Raw genomic sequence first — 21,377 nt, 5'->3', positions numbered from 1 at the left:
TTTGCAAACGAATTTTCGTATCCTGGAGCAGTATGCAAACGGGTATGCATACCTAAACCCCCTGGATTTTGATTTTAAATGATGTTATGCATACCTGATATGTGTACCATGTAGTCCAAACATCCCGAACTATTATTTTCAAACCTAAACATTTAAGAACCTTAAACACAAATCAAGTTAGGTAGAAAAGAATGATAAGAAAGGTACGTGAATCATTATAAGTTCTCTAAGCAAAATAAAAGCACAAATCTTGCTCAAGTTTATAGACATACCTTTTTGATGAATCTAATTGAATTCTACATCCTTACCAAACATAATCTGTGTGCCCCAGTTTTCGTGCTTCCCTCACCGTATACATAACAGGGCATTCCTTGGTGAGGATGCACTTAAAACATACTCAAGTTGTATTGAGGTGAACAATGTCTTGCTCGCCACAAGTGAATTTTGTATTACCATGAAAGAGATCACTTTTAAAACCTTTCACATCCAAATCCATCTTTCCAAAGAACTCTTTAAGTTCGAACATCATGGATACTGCCTTCTCCATAGTCATGGAATTTTCTGGGAGATCATTCCTTTTCACACTCAAAGTGTCATTGACTTTCTTTGGAACCCACTTATGAGTGTATTTAGAAACAACCGGAACCTTCTTCCCGTTACTCTCTTCAAGATTTCTCGAAAGAGGATTGGATTTACTATTATTTTGCAAGTTACTCTTTCTCCAAGCGGGAACATCGGATCTTGTCTTCGTCTTTACGAAGTTATCCTTTTGATAACCATTACGATTGTGAAAAGGATTTGTATGACGTTTATAGGAAAAAATAGATTTATGACAACACTGATTCCTTTGCCTAAAGGTTGGACAGTTACAACCTATAACATTAAGGGGATTAGCCTTGACATATGATCTTGGTTTCACCATTTCTTGTGATGCCCAAACAAGAACATCATGAAGTTTCTTATTCCTTATGCGGAAACGACATCTCCTTTTTAGGTGACCTTTATTTCCGCAATAGTGGAAAACATAAGGAATGTTCTTACCTTGATCTGTATGTGCTGACTTTGGAGGTTGATATATTTTGCTCTTCCGAACCTTAATTGTCGGTGAAGGTATTTCACTTTTTCCATCATTGGAAACCTTTGGTTGAGAAGAATCACTAGCCTTGACAAATTTTACCTCTTTGCTAATACTTGGAGCATATATTCCCTTATAGCCCAATCCTCGTGTATCACGATGATTTTACTTGCTCCTAGCATAATGGTTAATTTGCCTGAACTAGTATTAGACTTTTTCAAGTCATCTTCCAACATATTGATTTTATCAAGAGAAGCAGCTAAATCAGCCTAAAGGCGTTTTTCTCGAGCGAGACAAACACTTTTTCTGTCATCAAAACTAATTTGTTGAGAGTTAATCTTTGCTTCAGATTCTGCAAGTTTTTCTTCCAACAAAAAGTACTTTTCATAAAGATTATCACATTCAAGTGACTTCTGAAAAAGCGGGGGTCTAACAACACCACCCAATATTTCGCTTAGCAATCTGTATGGACAAACTCGAATATACTTTTAAGAGAATCCAACTGTTCTTCTAGGAGAGTTTCTCAATCAACAGTTTTTACATCAAGAGAATGTTTAGATATTGACTTAGATGTGACAGTTCTCTCAGGTGAATCCAAGCTTTTAGAATCATCTGGTAATTTCTGAACTGGTGCGTTATTAGAGATAGACTCGTCCATAATTAGATCGCTACAAACACAGATTTATAACGTCTTTAACGTGTTTTCTTGCTCTGATACCAATTGAAAAAGCGGGGGTACAACAACCTCACCCAATATTTCGATTAGCAATCTGTATGGACTAACTCCAATACACTTTCTAGAGAATCAAATAGATAGTCAGACTCAATCTAGAGAAAAGTATATCGAGAAGTTAATATCTCAATCTCTTGATTTGATCTTTACTCAAGCAAATAGAAATCTGCGAGTCTTTATCAAATACAAGGATAAAAACTTGGATGGTACCAAAGACCAATATCCAAGGATCAATCAATTTCCAATCAATAACCAAAGGTTGGATTTCACAATTGATCGATACAATGCAGAACCTGTGATATTTCAATTATATAACAAAATATAATGCGAAATAGAAATAACACAGACACCAGAAGTTTTGTTAATGAGGAAACCGCAAATGCAGAAAAACCTCGGGACCTAGTCCAGATTGAACACCACACTGTATTAAGCCGCTACAGACACTAACCTACTACAAACTAACTTAGGTCTGGACTGTAGTTGAATCCTAATCAATCTCGCACTGATTCAAGGTACAGTTGCGTTCCTTACGTCTGTGATCCCAGCAAGATACTACGCACTTGATTCCCTTAGATGATATCACCCACAACTAAGAGTTGCTACGACCCAAAGTCGAAGACTTGATAAACAAATTTGTCTCACACAGAGAAGTTTATAGAATTGAATAAATATGTCTCCCACAGGAATACCCAAGAGTTTTTGTTCCGTATTTTGATAAATCAAGGTGAACAGGAACTAATTGATAAACCAGACTTATAATCCCGAAGAACAACCTAGTATAATTAATCACCTTACAATAATCTAAATCGTACGGTAGCGAAACTAGATATTGTGGAATCACAAACGATGAGACGAAGATGTTTGTGATTTCTTTTTATCTTTCCCTATCGGAGATATAATCTCAAGCCAATTATTCAATTGAACTCGTACAATAGAAAATAGCAAGATCAGATAGCTCAACTACAAGAAAAGTAGTTTCGTCTGGCTTCACAATCCCAATGAAGTCTTTCAGTCGTTAACCTACGGGGTCTCGAGAAGAAACCTAAGGTTAAAGGAAAATCGACTATAGCAAACCAACTAGTATCACACAGGAGGTGTGGGGATTAGTTTTTCCAGATGCTAGATGTCTCCTTTATATAGTTTTCAAATCAGGGTTTGCAATCTAAGTTACCTTGGTAACAAAGCATTCAATATTCACCGTTAGATAAAAAACCTGATTCAACCAAGCTAATATCTTTCAACCGTTGGATCGAAACTTAGCTTGTCACACACACAAATGAAATGTATTCATTTGGGTTTGAATAGCCGTACCTAAACGTGTACACTTAGTTGGTTCACAAATAGTTAACCAATGGTTACCCATATGAGCACTTCATATTAACCGTATTCATCTTTCTCATAACTAGTTCAAATGATTCATAAGAACTAGTTGAAGAGTTGTTCAATTGCTTAGGTCTTTATTCATAGACACAATTGAAACAAAAACAGTTTGATCCACTTGAATCAATTCATGAACAATATAGCCACAGTTTGCAAAGATTGCATTCCTTATAATTTATTTTTTAAAGTTCGTGAACTACCGATTTGAGATATCACCAGCTTGAGTACGCGTACGGGTATGCGTACCTTAGCTACCGGATTTGAGTTTACAAACTCAACAGAAGTTTTCGGTTCGAAAACTTCTGTGAGTACTTGTACGGGTACGCGTACCTAAGGTGACTGGTTTACTAGTTTGCAAACTTACAAACTCCAGCAGTAATTTTCGGTATGAAAACTTCTGTGGGTACGCGTACTCAACCTGTCTCCTTCACCAATACCGCATGCACACATATGCACGTACTTGGCTTCCGGCACATGGATTTATACACTAATGTGCGAACACACTATATATGCTTATATCCATAGATGGTAATCTCAACTGTACATTTCAATCATTGAAACATTCTTCTATAATGTTATAACAATCATTATTCACGACTATCGTCACCAAAGTTATTTTCAAGATTGAAACGTCATCATGACTTTCGTCATGGGTAAAGATGAAAATGGTTAAAGCGAAAGCTTACCAACACATATTTCGAGAAAAAGATAGGCGAGTAAACTCGGCTCGAGATAGCAAATGTGTATGTATGAAAACTATCATACTTATACGACTTTGTCTCAAGAGTAGGAGATAGAATAGACTTTTGAGTGATAGATAAGTTCAAGTCTCCACATACCTTTTAGTCGGATGAAGCTTCACCGGTTCCTCGAGTAGTTCTTCGTCTTCGTAAGATGATTGCCATGGAGTCTGGAGCTTCAACTACACTTGACTATCTTAGACCGAGACTTAGTCATAAGTAAACTAGAAATCAAGACATATAGTTTTGATCACTAATACTAACAAACATGCTTGAGATAGCAATGCACGCGAGTTCGACCGAACAATGCTCTAACAAAATAAACATCAGGTACACACTCATATAGTTCGTTTAACGGGGATTTAGTATACAGCACACTCCAAACATCAGCCTTCAGTTATACCACTTTTATAATCATTGAAACTTAACAATAAGGTATAAATTGAGAGTGTCGGCAGTATACAGAAGAGGGCCTACCAATACAGTGGAGGGAGATATATACATGCCAGGTACGTAAATCCAAGAAGAATAATTTACTTAAGTGCAGTAGTTTAAGGCTACTATAAGCAATTAATGGCATCAACACTACTCCTTTAATGACTGAAAACATAGAAGCGTACACGTAGAACACCAAATAGATAGTAATAATGTAGTATCATACAAGAGGAGTTCTGAATGCAGTCTCACGGACGCCCAAGATCAGGCCTATCGGACATAACATGTCAAGTTTCCACTAGCAGTTCAAAATAAAACCATTAAGTATTGTATATATATGGTTCACATGGACAGTTCTCAACTTAGCTTAAGCAACATTAGGTACACAACTTAAACTGTTTTCAGTATGTAGAACACCTAACTGAAAACCACTTAACATCCAATAGTTTGTCTTCCATGACAAAGCAAAACCCACCCATTCAAGTATGTAAATCTTTAATGAATTGATTCTCTATCTTTCCAATCAACCTTCATACACACCGTGGATATATGTATTCAGCCCAAAAATATTAAGCAAAACATCCATCACAATTAAAACGCCAAACAAAAACAACCGAATTTAGAAAATGGACAAGCACATATCGACATCAGTTACTGTTCCTATCAAACTCCTAATGTATACTGATCCGATCAAAGTGAAATTTTCACAGCGACCTTGGGGGTTATGGTACCATAACATACTCACAAATTAGAGTGTTCCAACGGTTCAATAAAAATATATATACATCATAAGTTGACTATTCACATTACTGTTCTACAGAAATCAGGCACATTAAGCTCAAACTTTGGGTATCTACAGTGATCAGAACTTCATGAAATTTATACATTAGGTTATCTACATAGACGTGAACATCATACCAGAATTTCAGATTTATCTGATTAGTGGATATTGAGAATCATTACAAATAGTCGGCTGTTCAAGATTTAATATCTGCAGAATGCAGTCATAGACTATACAATCCTTTCAATAGTTAGAGGGACCTGATCTTCCTGAAATTTTTACCGTACTTCCAACATACAACGAAGTATCACATATAAACATTTCATCATAATCCAACCGGCGGATCTTAAGATATCAGTACAAGAAAAACAGACATTTTGGGAATCCTTATATTATTGTAAACAAGATGCTCTCAAACACGAATTATTCATGAAAAATCCAAACTTTATACCATTCACGATGTTTATTGAGAACCCATTTCATCAATTATAACAAGATATGAGCTTGGGTAAAAACTCTCAATTTTCAATCATGAACCCTAATTTCCAATAAGCTCTATTGAGTTGTTAACCACAAAATTGAAAAAGATTATAAACAGCCCATGTCATGAAATTGATTGAACACAATCACTAAACATAAAAATTAATCAACAACAACCAAAACAAATGAGAATATAATTAATCCTCACCTCATACGCATCTCCATTCAACAAGAGCTTAATGATAATATCCATATGATGGTTTTCCAACTCTAACACCCTTAAATCCTTGTCACAGACGGAGAGAGTTTGATGGAACCTCAAATTTTCAGAGAATGAGAGACGAGAAACAAAAAGAGAAAACCAGTAGACCAAATCTCAAAGAGCTCTCCCAAAAATATCATAATAGATAACCTCCTTTTTGTGTTTATGTTTAGACAAATTTTACAAAGGTGCCACCTGACTGTCTCATAACTGGACATGTGGGAATCATGAATGGAGGTTATGAAGGCACCAAAACTTCAAATAAATACCAACTGACTATTAAGAAACTATCATCTATAATTAAGGCACCCAAAGCACAAGATAAGGCAAAACTGAATGTATAACACTTGAAAATCAGTCTTTTTTTTGGCACTCTTAAGTGCAGATTTCGTCCAATGGGTTTAGTTAAAACCGGAGAAAAACATTGGGGGTCTTACAACAGCGATGTTGGTGGTTTCTAGTGTTGGAGATGGTGGAAGATGGAGAAACTAATTTTGTGGTTGTGGTGGTGATTGATGTTAACAATGAAGTCAGGTTTCTCTTGAAACTGAATTCCGATTATTGTTTATGGGAAACTGTTGGTAGTGGAGGGGTACAATAGTCTGTTTCATGATTTAATTATTCTCTATCCATTTAACCCAGACAAGAGTTTACCCTTCCAATCCAACCAGACTTTAAACGAATCTGGTCAAATGACCCATTTTATATTATTTATACTAATTTTTGTTTTTGTATATAATTTGAGAGTGTTATTTATACTAAATCTTGTTTTTGTATATAATTTGAGAACTTTATATGAATTTGTATGATTTTTTGTTTTTTTACATAATTTGAGAACATTTTTGGGCGTTACCCTTTATTTATACTAATTTTTGTTTTTCTATATAATTTGAGAATTTTATATGAATTTGTACGGATTTTTGTTTTTTACATAATTTGGGAATATTTTTTGGCGTTCTGGTTAAAAGTTGAACAAAGCTTGAATTCCAGAGCTTCAAGCCCCATTTAAGAATATCAGACTTATAGTATATAATCATTTTGATTTTGGCTTTTTTTGTGTGCACAAGGTGATGGGTTATCTGTAAAACCCTAATATCTGTGTATCTGTTTTTTCATTTTAACTAAAAATAACAGAGAGAAAGAGCTGACATTAATATTTTGACATGAGTTTCTGATTTACGTTCAACGTTAGTAAGTGAAAATTGATTTTCTTTCCTACTATTGTCATTCATTTTTATCGATCGAAGAATAAAGTCTTTAGCATGAGAGGCTTGATCATTGAGTTGATCAAACTGTCGCATGAATAAGCAATAAAAAATTTATGCTACATGTCTATGTTGGGTTTCGAAAGAATGATGGTTGATCAATAAAGGATGCAATTCTTTTACATCTTGTAAAAAAGGATGCTCTATTGAACCCACGGGTGTTGGTATGTCAAATTTAGATACCAAAACTATATCATGATTTATGGCCTACTAAAATCTGTCTCAGTCTAGATTAGATTATGCAAGAGAGTCTGAGGGACTTCCAAGTTATTATCGAAGATTTAAGATTGAAGATCGCACGAAGATATCAATTTGAGGAACTTCATCAAAGTTAGTTGTTAGAGCATTGCGCGGTTGAACCCAGCAAGTGTTGGTATGTCAAGGTTGGCTGTCATATTTTAGTATCAAAACTCATAAGTCGCTTGATTAGATTACTAGAGTCAACTTCGTTAGGTTAGACTAGGAAGTCTAGAAATATTGAGACGTACAAGTATTACTCTGAAGACCTGAAGATTCTGAAGACGTGTCGACATCGACGATAAAATCATCCTTCCACTTGAAGTTTTTAATACATGACTTGACTTGTTTCTGTTTCTATATTGTAAGCTTTCAAGTCGTTTCTGATTGAAAACATAACATGCAAAGTTATATATATAAAACTAGAGTATATTAGACTTGATCATCATATTGTGATCACAGTGTCAAGGAACAATATATATAAATAGTGATACATGTTTTATCATAATGCTTAACTTTTGGACTTCGTAATTGCGACATCGACATAATCTTTCTAACTTATTACTAGATTGTGTAGTGAACACAGGTTTGATTTTATACCTAGAAAACTAATTCAATGAGTTTAAGGAAGTATACGTACGGGCATGTCTCGTAGTCGAAAGAAAATTAAAAAGATTGAAGGTCCGGTTTTCATTGGAGATCTTAAGGTTGGAACGATCCTAACCTATATAGGGAATCAAGGTGGAACCGATCCTATATTATGTTGGGATTCAAGGTAGAACCGACCCCTACCTATATTAGGAGTTGTTAGAGCATAGATCGGTTGAACCCACCAAGCGTTGGTATGTCAAGTTTGGTTGTCATATTTTAGTGAATCAAAACTCAATTTAAGAGTCGCTTGATTATGTACTAGAGACAACTTCGTATAGGTTAGGCTAGAAAGATTAGGATAATGAGACATACAAATATTACTCGAAGACTTGAAGCATGTCAAGAAGTAACAAGCTACATCGACGACATCATCCTTCCTCTTGAGGTTAGTAATATTTTGACTTGAACTTTTTCATTCCCAACATATCTTTAAAGTCGTGCTATATTGAAAAGATAACTGCGAAGCTGTGAATGATTATACTCCAGTAGATATAGTGTTAAGGAATTAGAATATGAAGTATAACGTTTATCTTTTGAACTTCGTATATAAGACATCGACATAATCGTATGAATACTATTGTGATTATGTGTATGGGTATGGGTGAAGATTTCGTCCTAGGAAACAATGTTTACATTCGTTTAAAGGAAGTACATTCATGAACTAGTTTTATGAATAAAAAGGGAAATCGCTAGCTTATCGGTATTTCTATTCATTGCATATCTTTGGTTTACCAATATATGTGAGTTAGTAGAACCAATCATAACTTATTATGTATCTTGGTAAAACTAGTCGCAATGCCTGAATTATGTATTGGTATGACTTTTATTGGTGTAACCGATCCTAAGTAATCACCTAAGATGGTATGATCGATATTTCTAATTGGTGTGACCGATCCTAGTAATTGGTGTAACCGATCATAGTAATTGATGTGACCGATCACAAAAGAGTGTGTAATCGATCCTTGTAATTGGTGTAACTGGTCCTGGTAATTGGTGCAACCGATTCTGGTAACTGGTGTGATCGATCACAAGTAATACCATGAGAATATGGTAACCAGTCCTAGTAATTTATGTAACCGATCCAGGTAATTGATTTGATCGGTCCCAGTAACCATATTAAGGTAAAACTGATCCTTGTGTTTGGTAGAACCGTAAACCCATGATTAGTGTTTTGATATTTGATCAATCACATAGTTCTCAGAAATCAGATGAACCAGTTCTAAACTTGTTTGGAAGTGTAGTATAATCGGTTCCAAGATTGTAATTATGAAAAAGGATTTACAAAGAAATAAGATGTCGACATACTTTGAACATGTTCAGTAACTCTTATCTTTTATTGTTCAAAGATATTCCGTAATAACTAAAGGAGATCCCAGAACGAAATAAGTTGAGAATCTTTTAATTAAGGTTGTTAATTTTATATGCTTTTAATTACCAGCAATTAAAATGCATATCTCTGAATAATAAAATATGGTAATGTGCATTTACTAATTGAAGATTTTCTAGTAGGATGTCGGTTATTTTTGGACAGAGCATTTCTAGAAATTATGAAAACCGATTTGGAAATATATTGCATATCTTGAGAATATTCGGTTTTGGAAATTCCTTGGTGTCCAAACTTCCTTGGGCTTTAAATACCCAAGTTTACATTTCGAGCAAACCATACTAAGAGCCAGCAAAACTACCTTGTTTTGTTGTAACTGGTGGAGCCGTCTATTCGAAGAGGAAAGTACCCTAATTAGGCGAAATCTCTTACGACCGCTCGTTTAAAGACTTATGTGGGATCAAGAAGCTCTACGAGTACCGTTGGTGGTAAACTAGATAATTGCAGTATTATTAGTTTTCGATTTGATTTGATTGACTAACGGTTGTTGAACTTTGATTGCACCTAGTTTTTTTATTCTTGAGAATCTTCTCTTCTGATATAAGATTCACTCAAACTAGATCGAAGTGTCGACGGGATCTTTAGAACTGTTTTTAGATCTAAAGACATCTTGTGACAACTCATTGTTAAAAAAATCCGTTTTGTGCGTGATTGATCACAAGATATTCAAGTTGTGGCGTGCATGTGTTTGTTGAAGATTTAAGAAGATTTGAAGACGAAGAAGATTTCTTATTTGGTTTCATAATCTTTGGTATGCACAAAACTTGATCGGCTGGGATACAACTATAATCGGTTTATCTGTGATAGATTTGATTGATTAGTTGCGTAGATCGACATCAGTATTTAGTATCTTGGTAGATCCTATTATTGATTGCTTAGTCTAAACACAATTACTTTGGTAGTTATTAATTAGATTGATCTAGAAGCCGACAAAAGAGTTTATTGGATTAAACAGAAGAGCCTTTGTATAACTCATATCACTGAGATTGAATAGAGTTTTTACCGAACAGATTTGTTGTTCCTTTACTGTTTGGAATACGAACCAAAGGAATTGTTCCAGTGCGTATACTTATTGAATGTCGGAAGCGCAGGGATACTAAAGAAACTAGGTGAACTATAGGTTTAGTTGCTTGGTCTCAACTATACGAAGTTGGTGTGATTTTGTATAGCGGCTTAATTCTGAGATTATTCAATTCTGGACTAGGTCCCGGGGTTTTTCTGCATTTGCGGTTTCCTCGTTAACAAAATCTTGTTGTGTCATTTACTTTTGTTTTCCGCAATTATAATTGTTGTTATTATAATTTAAAGTAAATTACACAAACGTTAACTCCGTATTACTTGATAGTGATCATATAGAGTTTGGTTAAGTCTGAACATATTATCAAGTAATCACACTTTGATTGTTGTATTGTATCGATCTCGTATCCATAGACGATCACACAAAGTGTGAATACTGATTCGTTGTATTGTCTCGACTCGGTCCATAGACAATCACTTCCGGTAAGAGGACTTATAGGTGAAAAAGTTTAAGATTGTGGTATATATTGGTACCCTCGTCTTTTCAATTGGTATCAGAGCAAGCAAACACGAAAAGATCTAACAATCCGTGTTTGGTCCGATCCATCCTATAAGAAATGAGTCAAAATAAGAAAAGCAAAGCTAAACTTATGAAGAACTCAGTTAACGTTCATCAAGATGATGAGAATATGGTCTCAGAAAAGGTCAATTGAGATTGGTCTGATAAATCTTTTTGAAAATCAAGGAAAAAGTCTAAGACTGATAACTTGATTAAGGATCAGGACTCTGATCAGAAAATAATGAATCCGAAAAAAAAGGAACATGTTTTGGATACATCTCCAATCTTTAGTGGAAAATCTTATGTTTCTAAAAGATAAAAGAGATTTGGTTCACCGGTCTGTCCAAGTTCTGAATCATAAAATGTTGGAAAGGTTTTTCAAACATGTTGAAAATTATTCAGAAGAAGGAAAAACCATTGACAGCCTAGATGATGTCTTAGAACTTATTGTTCAATTAAATGTAAGAATCTGTGAAGGAAAGCGAGAAACACTCAGTCTTCAAAGTAATCTAGCAGATTATTTGGAACAAAAATTGGCCTTGTGCAATGAAGTATATCAGCAAACTTCAGAGTGTGAAATTCTTACTCAATCGCTGGAGAATTCACAAATAAAGAACGAAATCCTTATAGAAAAACTTCTTACAGAGACATGTCGAAAGGTATATCTTGATAAGTGTTTATAGATTGTCTTGAACAAAAGACATCTGCAATCTGTTTAATGGAAGATCAAGATCACACGGGTTCGAATTCAAAGAACATGCTATCCTGGGCACAAGATATAATCAAGGATATAGCATCACGAAATATTCCTGATAAAGAGGTTGAATCTGAATCCCACACAAGGGAACATGATCGTGTCCCTAAAGACAAGAAGGAAGAAGTTCCTTAAAAGGTACTCGGTGAGAAAGGTACTTCTCACCCCAATGCTTAATTGTATTGGAAAGTGCAAACCTTATAATGCCCGATCTTTTGATGTAAGGAAGCACAAGTACCCGGGCATCGTGTATCCTATAAATATCTCTTATTCAACATAGAGAAAATACACGATCTACATAAAGATATTTTATTGTATTCATGGTTAGAAAAGTTGTCTTACAACAACTTGTGTAAACAAGATAAGTTTACTTGTTTAATGTATTATCTGATACCTGATCTAGAAGATCGATTCTTTCCAAAGAATCTTTAAAATGGAATAACACATTAGATGCGAAAATCTTTTCAAATCTGGCCAGAATTACTTAATTAAGGATGGCACCTATGTTTGGTATGTGTTTAAAAATTATTCTAGAGTATATGTACTCATACTATTTGAGAACTTATACTAAAGGATGTATCCTCAAACCAGATCTCAAGCTAAAATTCTGAAAGCGTTGAGTGGAATGGCTTCTACTGAAACTATCAATCTTGATGATTCCTTCAAGAAATCTGGTTGTGAAGATAAAGGAAAATAAAAGGAAGATGCGACTCATCTTCTTGTCCAAAACAGTTTGGATGCTAAGATTGACATTCTCAATCTACGACAAGGCCTCCTCGGTACTATTAAAACACATCACAGACAGGTAACATTACTAAGAACTGTTATCCGTAACCAAATAAAGCTGATTAAACTTGGAATCGGTAATAGGGAATATGCTCGAAATATTAATCGCAAGGTTAATGCCTTAGCCTGTGAATATAATCAAGGTACTGTGTGCAGAATCCGAGAAATCAGTCGAGATACAGTTGATGAAGATCTTGAAAATTTTGAGGAAATTGAAGATGATCTTTGAAAAATCTGTTTAAAGATTAAATCCAAACAAAATAGACATTATTTTTTTGATTTCTTTAAATTATTTTGTAAGGTCTATTGCTGAATAAAACTATCTATTATCTATGAATAAAATTATTATTTTATAATTTTTCTTGTGATAGTTTTTCGATTACATAGCCTGTGCTTAAATGCTTTATTTTATTGCTATATGTATGGGATGTTTGATTTCGGTTTTCTTAACCTTAATATTCGATCTTATATGATGTGTGAACCCTTATGGTTTGTGTGGATTTTTGATTTAGCGAGATTAAGTTCTAGCCCATGTTGGTAGGCTTTATCAAAGGATTATAAGGTGTTCCGATTGAAACTCATATGTGAAAAAGTCACAATATGTTGAATCTTTGTGTTTAACATAAAAGCATATGTTCTTCGGGGTTTTCAACTTTTGCTATGCATTAGTTAAAACCGATTCAACCTTTCTCTAGTAAAGGTTGCTTTTGTTATTGTTCTTTTGTTCTTGAAAGAGGATGACAACACAATGGGGGAGAGTTCTAACTTGACCTTGCGCTTAATTATATATTTTTGTGGGGAGAAGAGGATGCAGAATTTGAGGTAACGAAGTTGTTAGTTAATCATTTTCATGTTTAAGAAAAGCTTGAGTTTATTGCATATATATTTTGTTTTTGCTTAACAAAATTCGGTACAGTTGATGTTGATTCCATTATGTGTGTATGGATGTATGTGTGTGTGTGTGTGATTAAATTGTTTCCGATTAAGAAGAACTAGTTTGATATCTTTCTTTATTGCTTGGTATCAATTGTTTTAGACTTAACGAAATTTCGGTGCAATTGCGGTGCTTTAATGTCTATGTTTATTCCAATTGCTTCCGGTTAAGAGAAATAATTGTCCAAGTCGATTTATTTGGTTTGTATGTATTATTCATGGCTTAACAAAATATGGGATCATTTGTTTAGTCCAATTCGATTCCGGATAAAAGAAACTAAGTTAGTTCCGATCTTAGTTAGACTTATCAAAAGTAAAGGATTCGGTTATTCAAGTCTAATTGAATACCTTAATAAGAAATATTAGTTAACTAACCTAGTATTTGTCTTGTCTAAAGTGAAAGGTCAAAGTTATTATCTGAATAATTAGTGTCTGATGAAAAAATAAAGTTAATTATGATCTTTATTTTGGTCTTATCGAAATAAGCGATTGTATTTGTACAATCGGTTTATCAAGGTAACTAAGTTTCTTAGTCAATTTTTTAAACTATTAGGGAAAATTGCTTCGGGCAATTGTTTCCTTGATAATATATTAAAACCAAATTACTTGTAGTTTCGGTTTTGATATTGGTTATCTAAAGTGGTATGTGAAACCTTCGTGCTTAACTCTTATAGGTTGTACTACTCTTTTAGATTGTAAGATCCTTTAGGTTTTGGTATTTGCTCGGACCTTTGTCATTTTGTGAAAAAAGGGGGAGAAATATATGGAGTAAACAAGTGATTTGTAATAACTAAGGAAAGGACAATTGTGCTTACACGTTATATCTAACGAAATAGTAAAACATTGACTAAGGGGGAGAAACATATCATATGATGATTGTAGTAATTTGGACTACAAAAGAGAAATAACAAAGATGTGCGGATTGAAAATCTACCTATCTTACCTTTAGCGGGAGTATTAACTTTGATATTTAAATGTCTTCAGAGGCATTTATGGATTGAATATATGCAGGTTATTGTGCCGTTGAAATTTGGAATCAAGCGTATGCATAATGAATTTTTGTAATTTGTTTATCTATATGATTGTAAGAGTTTTGTCACTAAAATTGACAAAGGGGGAGATTGTTAGATCATAGCTCGGTTGAACCCACCAAGCGTTGGTATGTCAAGTTTGGTTGTCATATTTTAGTGAATCAAAACTCAATTTAAGAGTCGTTTGATTATGTACTAGAGACAACTTCGTATAGGTTAGGCTAGAAAGATTATGATGATGAGACATACAAGTATTGCTCGAAGACTTGAAGCATGTGAAGAAGTAAAAAGCTATATCGACGATATCATCCTTCCTCTTGAGGTTAGTAATATTTTGACTTGAACTATTTCATTCCCAACGTATCTTTCAAGTCGTGCTATATTGAAAACATAACCGCGAAGCTGTGAATGATTACACTCTAGTAGACATAGTGTTAGGGAATTAGAATACAAAGTATAACGTTTATCTTTTGAACTTCGTATATAAGACATCGACATAATCGTATGAATTCTATTGTGATTATGTGTATGGGTATGGGTGAAGATTTCGTCCTAGGAAACAATGTTTACCTTCGTTTAAAGGAAGTACATTCATGAACTTGTTTTATGAATCGAAAGGGAAATCGCTAGGCTTATTGGTATTGTTTTTCATTGCATATCTTTGGATTACAAATATGTGTGAGTTAGTAGAACCGATCATAACTTGTTATGTATCTTTGTAAAACTAGTCACAATGTCTGACTTATGTACTGGTATGACTTTTATTAGTGTAACCGATCCTAAGTAATCACCTAAGATGGTATGATAGACATTTGTAATTGGTGTGACTGATCTTAGTAATAGGTGTAACCGATCCTAGTAATTGGTGTGGCCGATCCTAGTAATTGGTGTGACCGATCCTAGTAATTGGTGTGATCGGTCCTGGCAATTGGTGCAACCGATCCTGGTAACTGGTGTGATCAATCACAAGTAATACCATGAGAATATCGTAACCGGTCCTGGTAATTGATGTAATCGATCCTGGTAACTGATGTGACCGGTCCTAGTAACCATATTAAGGTAAAATCGATCCTTGTGTTTGGTAGAAACGTAAACCCATGATTACTGTATTGATATTTGATCAATCACATAGTTCTTGGAAATCAGATGAATCCGTTCTAAACTTGTTTGGAAGTGTGGTATAATCGGTTCCAAAATTGTAAATATGAAAAGGAATTACAAAGAAATAAGATGTCGACATACTTTGAACATGTTCAGTAACTCTTATCTTTTATTGTTCAAAGATATTCCTTAATAACTAAAGAAGATCCCGGACCGAAATAAGTTGAGAATCTTTTAATTAAGGTTGTTAATTTTATATGCTTTTAATTACCAGCAATTAAAATGCATATCTCTGGAAAATAAAAATTGGTAATGTGCAATTACTAATTGGAGATTTTCTAATAGGATTTCAGTTATTTTTGGATAGATCATTTCTAGGAATTATGAAAAACGATTTGGAAATATATTGCATATCTTGAGAATATACGGTTTTGGAAATTTCTTAGTGTCCAAACTTCCTTGGTCTATAAATACCCAAGTTTGCATTTCGAGCAAACCATCCTAAGAGCCAGCAAAAATACCTTGTTGTGTTGTTACTGGTGGATCCGTCTATTCGGATAGGAAAGTACCCTAATTAGGCGAAATCTCTTACGACCGCTCGTTTAAAGACTTTTGTGGGATCAAGAAGCTCTACGAGTACCGCTGGTAGGAAACTAGATAATTGCAGTATTATTAGTTTTGAATTTGATTTGATTGACTAACGGTTGTTGAACTTTGATTGCACCTAGTTTGTTTATTCTTGAGAATCTTCTCTTCTGATATAAGATTCACTCAAACTAGATCGAAGTGTCGACGTGATCTTTAGAACTATTTGTAGATCTAAATATACTGTGATAATCTATTGTTAACAGAATCCGTTCTGTGCGTGATTGATCACAAAAGATTCAAGTTGTGGTGTGCATGTGTTTATTGAAGATTTAAGAAGATTTGAAGATGAAGAATATTTCTTATTTGGTTTCATAATCTTTGGTGTGCATAAAACTTGATCGGCTGGGATCCAACTATAATCGTCTTATCTGTGATAGATTTGATTGATTAGTTTCGTAGATCGGTATCAGTATTTAGTATCTTGGTAGATCCTATTATTGATTGCATAGTCTAAACACAATTACTTTGGTAGTTGTTAATTAGATTGATCTAGAACCCGACAAAGGAGTTTATTGGATTAAACAGAAGAGCCTTTGTCTAACTCATATCACTGAGATTGAATAGAGTTGTTACCGAACAGATTTGTTATTCCTTTACTGTTTGGAATACGAACCAAAGGAATTGTTCCAGTGCGTGCACTTATTGAATGTCGGAAGCGCAGGGATACTAAAGAAACTAGGTGAACTATAGGTTTAGTTGCTTTGTCTCAACTATACGAAGTTGGTGTGATTTTGTATAGCGGCTTAATTCTGAGATTATTCAATTCTTGACTAGGTCCCGGGGTTTTTCTGCATTTGCGGTTTCCTCGTTAAAAAAATATTGTTGTGTCATTTACTTTTGTTTTCCGTAATTATAATTGTTGTTATTATAATTTAAAGTAAATTACACAAACGTTAACTCCGTATTACTTGATAGTGATCCTATAGAGGTTGGTTAAGTGTGAACCTATTATCAAGTAATCACACTTTGATTGTTGTATTGTCTCAATCTCGTATCCATAGACGATCACAGAAAGTGTGAATACCGATTCGTTGTATTGTCTCGACTCAGTCCATAGACAATCACTTCCGATAAGAGGACTTATAGGTGGAAAAGTTTAAGATTGTGGTATATTTGGGTACCCTCGTCCTTTCAGGAGTCAAGGTAAAACCAATCCTAACTTTTTTTAGGAGTGAGAAGACGAGGGTGCCCAAATACACCACAATCTTTTAAATATCAACCTATAAGTCTGATATCTTAAGTGATCGCCTATGGACAAAGTCGAGACAATACAACTTAAGTCATATACCTTGTATGATTGTCTATGGACGAGGTCAAGACAACACAACAACAAGATATTTACTTGAAAATAGTTATGGTAAAATACGATTGAATATTAGGATCAATGTTAAGTAATTCAGATTAACGTACACATGTAATTTACTTTAAATTATAATAAACAAATTATAATTGCGGAATAATAAAGTAAATGACACATCAAGATTTTTTTAACGAGGAAATCGCAAATGCAGAAAAACTCCAGGACCTAGTCCAGTTTTGAATACTTTCAGAATTAAGACGCTATACAAAATATAATACCAACTTCGTATATTTGAGACCAGGTAGACTACCCCTAGCTTCCTCGGTATCCATGCGCCTTCGACTTCTAGAGTCACGCCTACTCCTTTAGATCGTATTCCAAACATCAAATGAATGAATCTATTTGGTAACCACTCTAATTAATCTTCAGTAAAAGATATGTATGAGTTGTTGACAAAGGCTCTTCCGTTTAAACTAATAAACTCATTTATCCGGTTACATCAATCTAAAACTTGATTACCGAAATAACCAATTTCAAGATTCACAATCAATCAATATAAAACTCAAAGAGTAACTATAAAGTGATGCTGATCTTACACAACTAGACAATCAAATCAATCAAAGATAAACATGATTCTAGTTGGATCCAGCCGATCAAGGTTTGTGCACTATATTCACAAGGTACGATAAATAATAAGAAAATTTTCTTCGTCTTCAAATTTTTGATTATCTTCTCAATTACCTGGATAACACAATCTTGAATCCTCTTGTCATCAATCACATATAGAACGAAGTATGTTAACAATGGATTATAAAAAGATGTCTTTAGATCCGCAAATGGTTCTAAAGATCCCGTCAATACTTTGATCTAGTTTGAGTGACCCTTATGTCAAAAGAGAAGGCTCTCAAGAATAATCAAACTAGATGCAATCAAAATTTCAGCAACCATTAGTTAATCAAATCAATAATCAAAAACTAAAATAACAATGCAATTATCTAGTTTTGTAATACCCTGTTACTCAATAATTAATGATTAGCTGAATTCTATTCGATGTAGGAGTGTATTAGTGGTGTAAGATGACTTATGGCTGTATTAGCTAAATAGGTTTCCCTTTATCTTTGGTATATGGTTTGGGTTATAAGATGTCAATCTATAGTATTAATAAATCTTATAAACCTAGACTTGTATAAACTTTTAGAGAAAGATAAAAGAAAAATGAACGATCGTGCAAAACCGAGGAGGGAGCTAGGGATAACTTGATTTCGATTTTCGTTCTTGTTGGTTGCCTCATCTCCACCTTAAGGCAAGTTTATTCTTGCATTATCATGTCTATTAATAGTATTTTAAGTTTCAGTTGTTTCTTATACTTGAAAACCTAGTTGAGGTTAGGAATCCTTGATCTAATTTTCGAGTTAGGGTTTTTCTAACACCTAAAATCCTAACTACTGTTTGTATCTTAGTTTGAGATCAAACCATTGGATTTCAGTAATTTTTGGATATGTTGTGCGTTTAAGTAGTACCATACCTCTGTTATACTTTGAGTATAACCGGATGTGGATTCACGACAGAAACAAGGAGGAACAGGTGACTGTGCTACAGAGTTCAGATAGCTTGGCAGGGATCGAAAGCCACGAAAATAAATGTTTTACTGCATGGATTGACCTGAATTTTTAATATGAGTATCCCATTATAGTGATGCATATTATATATCAAATTAAATCGAAACCAAGTTTGGGAAGTACCTCAACCAACTGACTTTTAAAGGTGAATCGTTAGGATTTCATTTTCCGATGTGCATATAGAATCGGTCGTATTTTGGTTTCTAACCGTTACTTTCCTGTGAAATCTTAGCACATTGTTTGTGATATACTTGTGGATGTGTGGTGAAAATTTCATTAGGATAAGATCAGTATACATAGGGGATGTTCCAAGACAAGTTGTGATTGATGATGTAAGCCTATTGGGATAGTTTCTGAACTGGTGTGATGCTGGGATTTTTTTGTTTGTGTCGTGTTTCCCTTATAAGTATGAGTATTACATTGTGATGTGTGGATTTAATTCCTAGAATTTTAAAATTGTCTTATGTTTATTGAAGTATAATTGTGATTGAAATCCTTAATTGGTGATTCCTTTTGTATGGATCTACTTGCTAATAGAACAGGGCCTCAGCTATTCCAATAGTTCGTGTGCACCGGTGGGCAGTAGATGGTGTTAGAGCCAAGAGATCAGGGTCACAATAGAATGAAATAACTTGTGAGCATTAGTGGGCAATAGGTTGATTATGATTTGGGATGCGGTCCATGGATAAATATTGGGGTTGTCGAGTTTGCCGAGTTCAGGGCCTCGGCTATTCAAATAGCTTGTGAGCACCGGTGGGCAGTAAGTATTAATGAAAATAATTTATGGTGGTAGGTGTGTGTATCTTTGAATTGTGAATGCCCTAAGGTAAGTGGTAATGTTGGTTTAGAATTATAAACTTTTATGTTTCTTATTTCCATGGTTAAAATAAAAAGTGTAGTCTTATTTGAAATAATTGTTGCTTATATGCAATTGGTGTATATGATAGAATGAGAGTGAAATTTCTCATTCAAGGCTCTGATTTTGTGTTGATTTTTCCCCTTTCAGGTAGCAGAATAATAAAATGGGCTAGTTTTGGGGTTTTCTTGAGTTTCCGCTGCAGTATCTGGGAAGAAGTGGAACCTCTTCCTTGATGTAGTTTTCTGGTGAATTTGTTTTTCTTTATTTAATACAAGGTTACCAGATTGTTATTTGTTATTCTTTTCAAACATTTTTATTATCAAAACTTTGTGAAAACTGAAGTATTTCATTAGTAGAACTTTTTAAGTCCAACTCAGTACTCATTTATATGAAAAGGAGGTTTTCCTTTCAACAATGTTTCCAATTAGACGTTTCTGGCTAGTGTGAGCTATGCAGACTTATGTTCGTGCATAAATATCATGAATTACTACTGATAGGACCGGCCGGACTATTAATATCTAATTCAGGGTTGTCAAAATTGGTATCAGAGCACGGTTCCAATTTACTTGGACTGTGCGTATGAGCTTACCGGTTTATGAAAGTTAGTGTTAAAGAAATAAATTTTTATCATATGATGATTTATTTAAGCGTTTGAGTAACTGATTCAGTTTTTCAAGAGTATTGAACGCCAAGTTTTTTATCCGTTTTGCCTTGGTTTTAAAAGAGTGATCTCGCGGTTTTATGGTGTGGCTTTTTGGGATGGGGGGAGTATTGTTAGCAGTTAGAGTGTTTAGACTTTATAACTAATTTATTTGTGCTTGACATTGTTGGTTTCAGTGTTATACTGAAGATATGATTTATTCTTGTTCTACTTTGAGGTATGTTGATTTCGAGGACGAAATCGTTTCTTTTAGGGGGGAAGAATATAATACCCCGTTACTCAATAATTAATGATTAGCTGAATTCTATTCGATATAGGAGTGTATTAGTGGTGTAAGATGACTTATGGTTGTATTAGCTAAATAGGTTGCCCTTTATCTTTGATATATGGTTTGGGTTATAAGATGTCAACCTATAGTATTAATAAATCGTATATACCTAGACTTGTATAAACTTTTAGAGAAGGCGAAAAGAAAAAGGAACGGTCGTGCAAAACCGAGGAGGGAGCTGGGGATAACTTTATTTCGATTTTCGTTCTTGTTGGTTGCCTCATCTCCACCTTAAGGCAAGTTTATGCTTGCTTTATCATGTCTATTGATAGTATTTTAAGTTTCAATTGTCTCTTATACTTGAAAACCTAGTTGAGGTTAGGAATCCTTGATCTAATTTTCGAGTTAGGGTTTTTCT

The sequence above is a fragment of the Papaver somniferum genome, chromosome 8, assembly GCF_003573695.1.
Source record: "Papaver somniferum cultivar HN1 chromosome 8, ASM357369v1, whole genome shotgun sequence".
NCBI lineage: Eukaryota > Viridiplantae > Streptophyta > Magnoliopsida > Ranunculales > Papaveraceae > Papaver > Papaver somniferum.
This window is presented reverse-complemented; position numbering follows the sequence as displayed.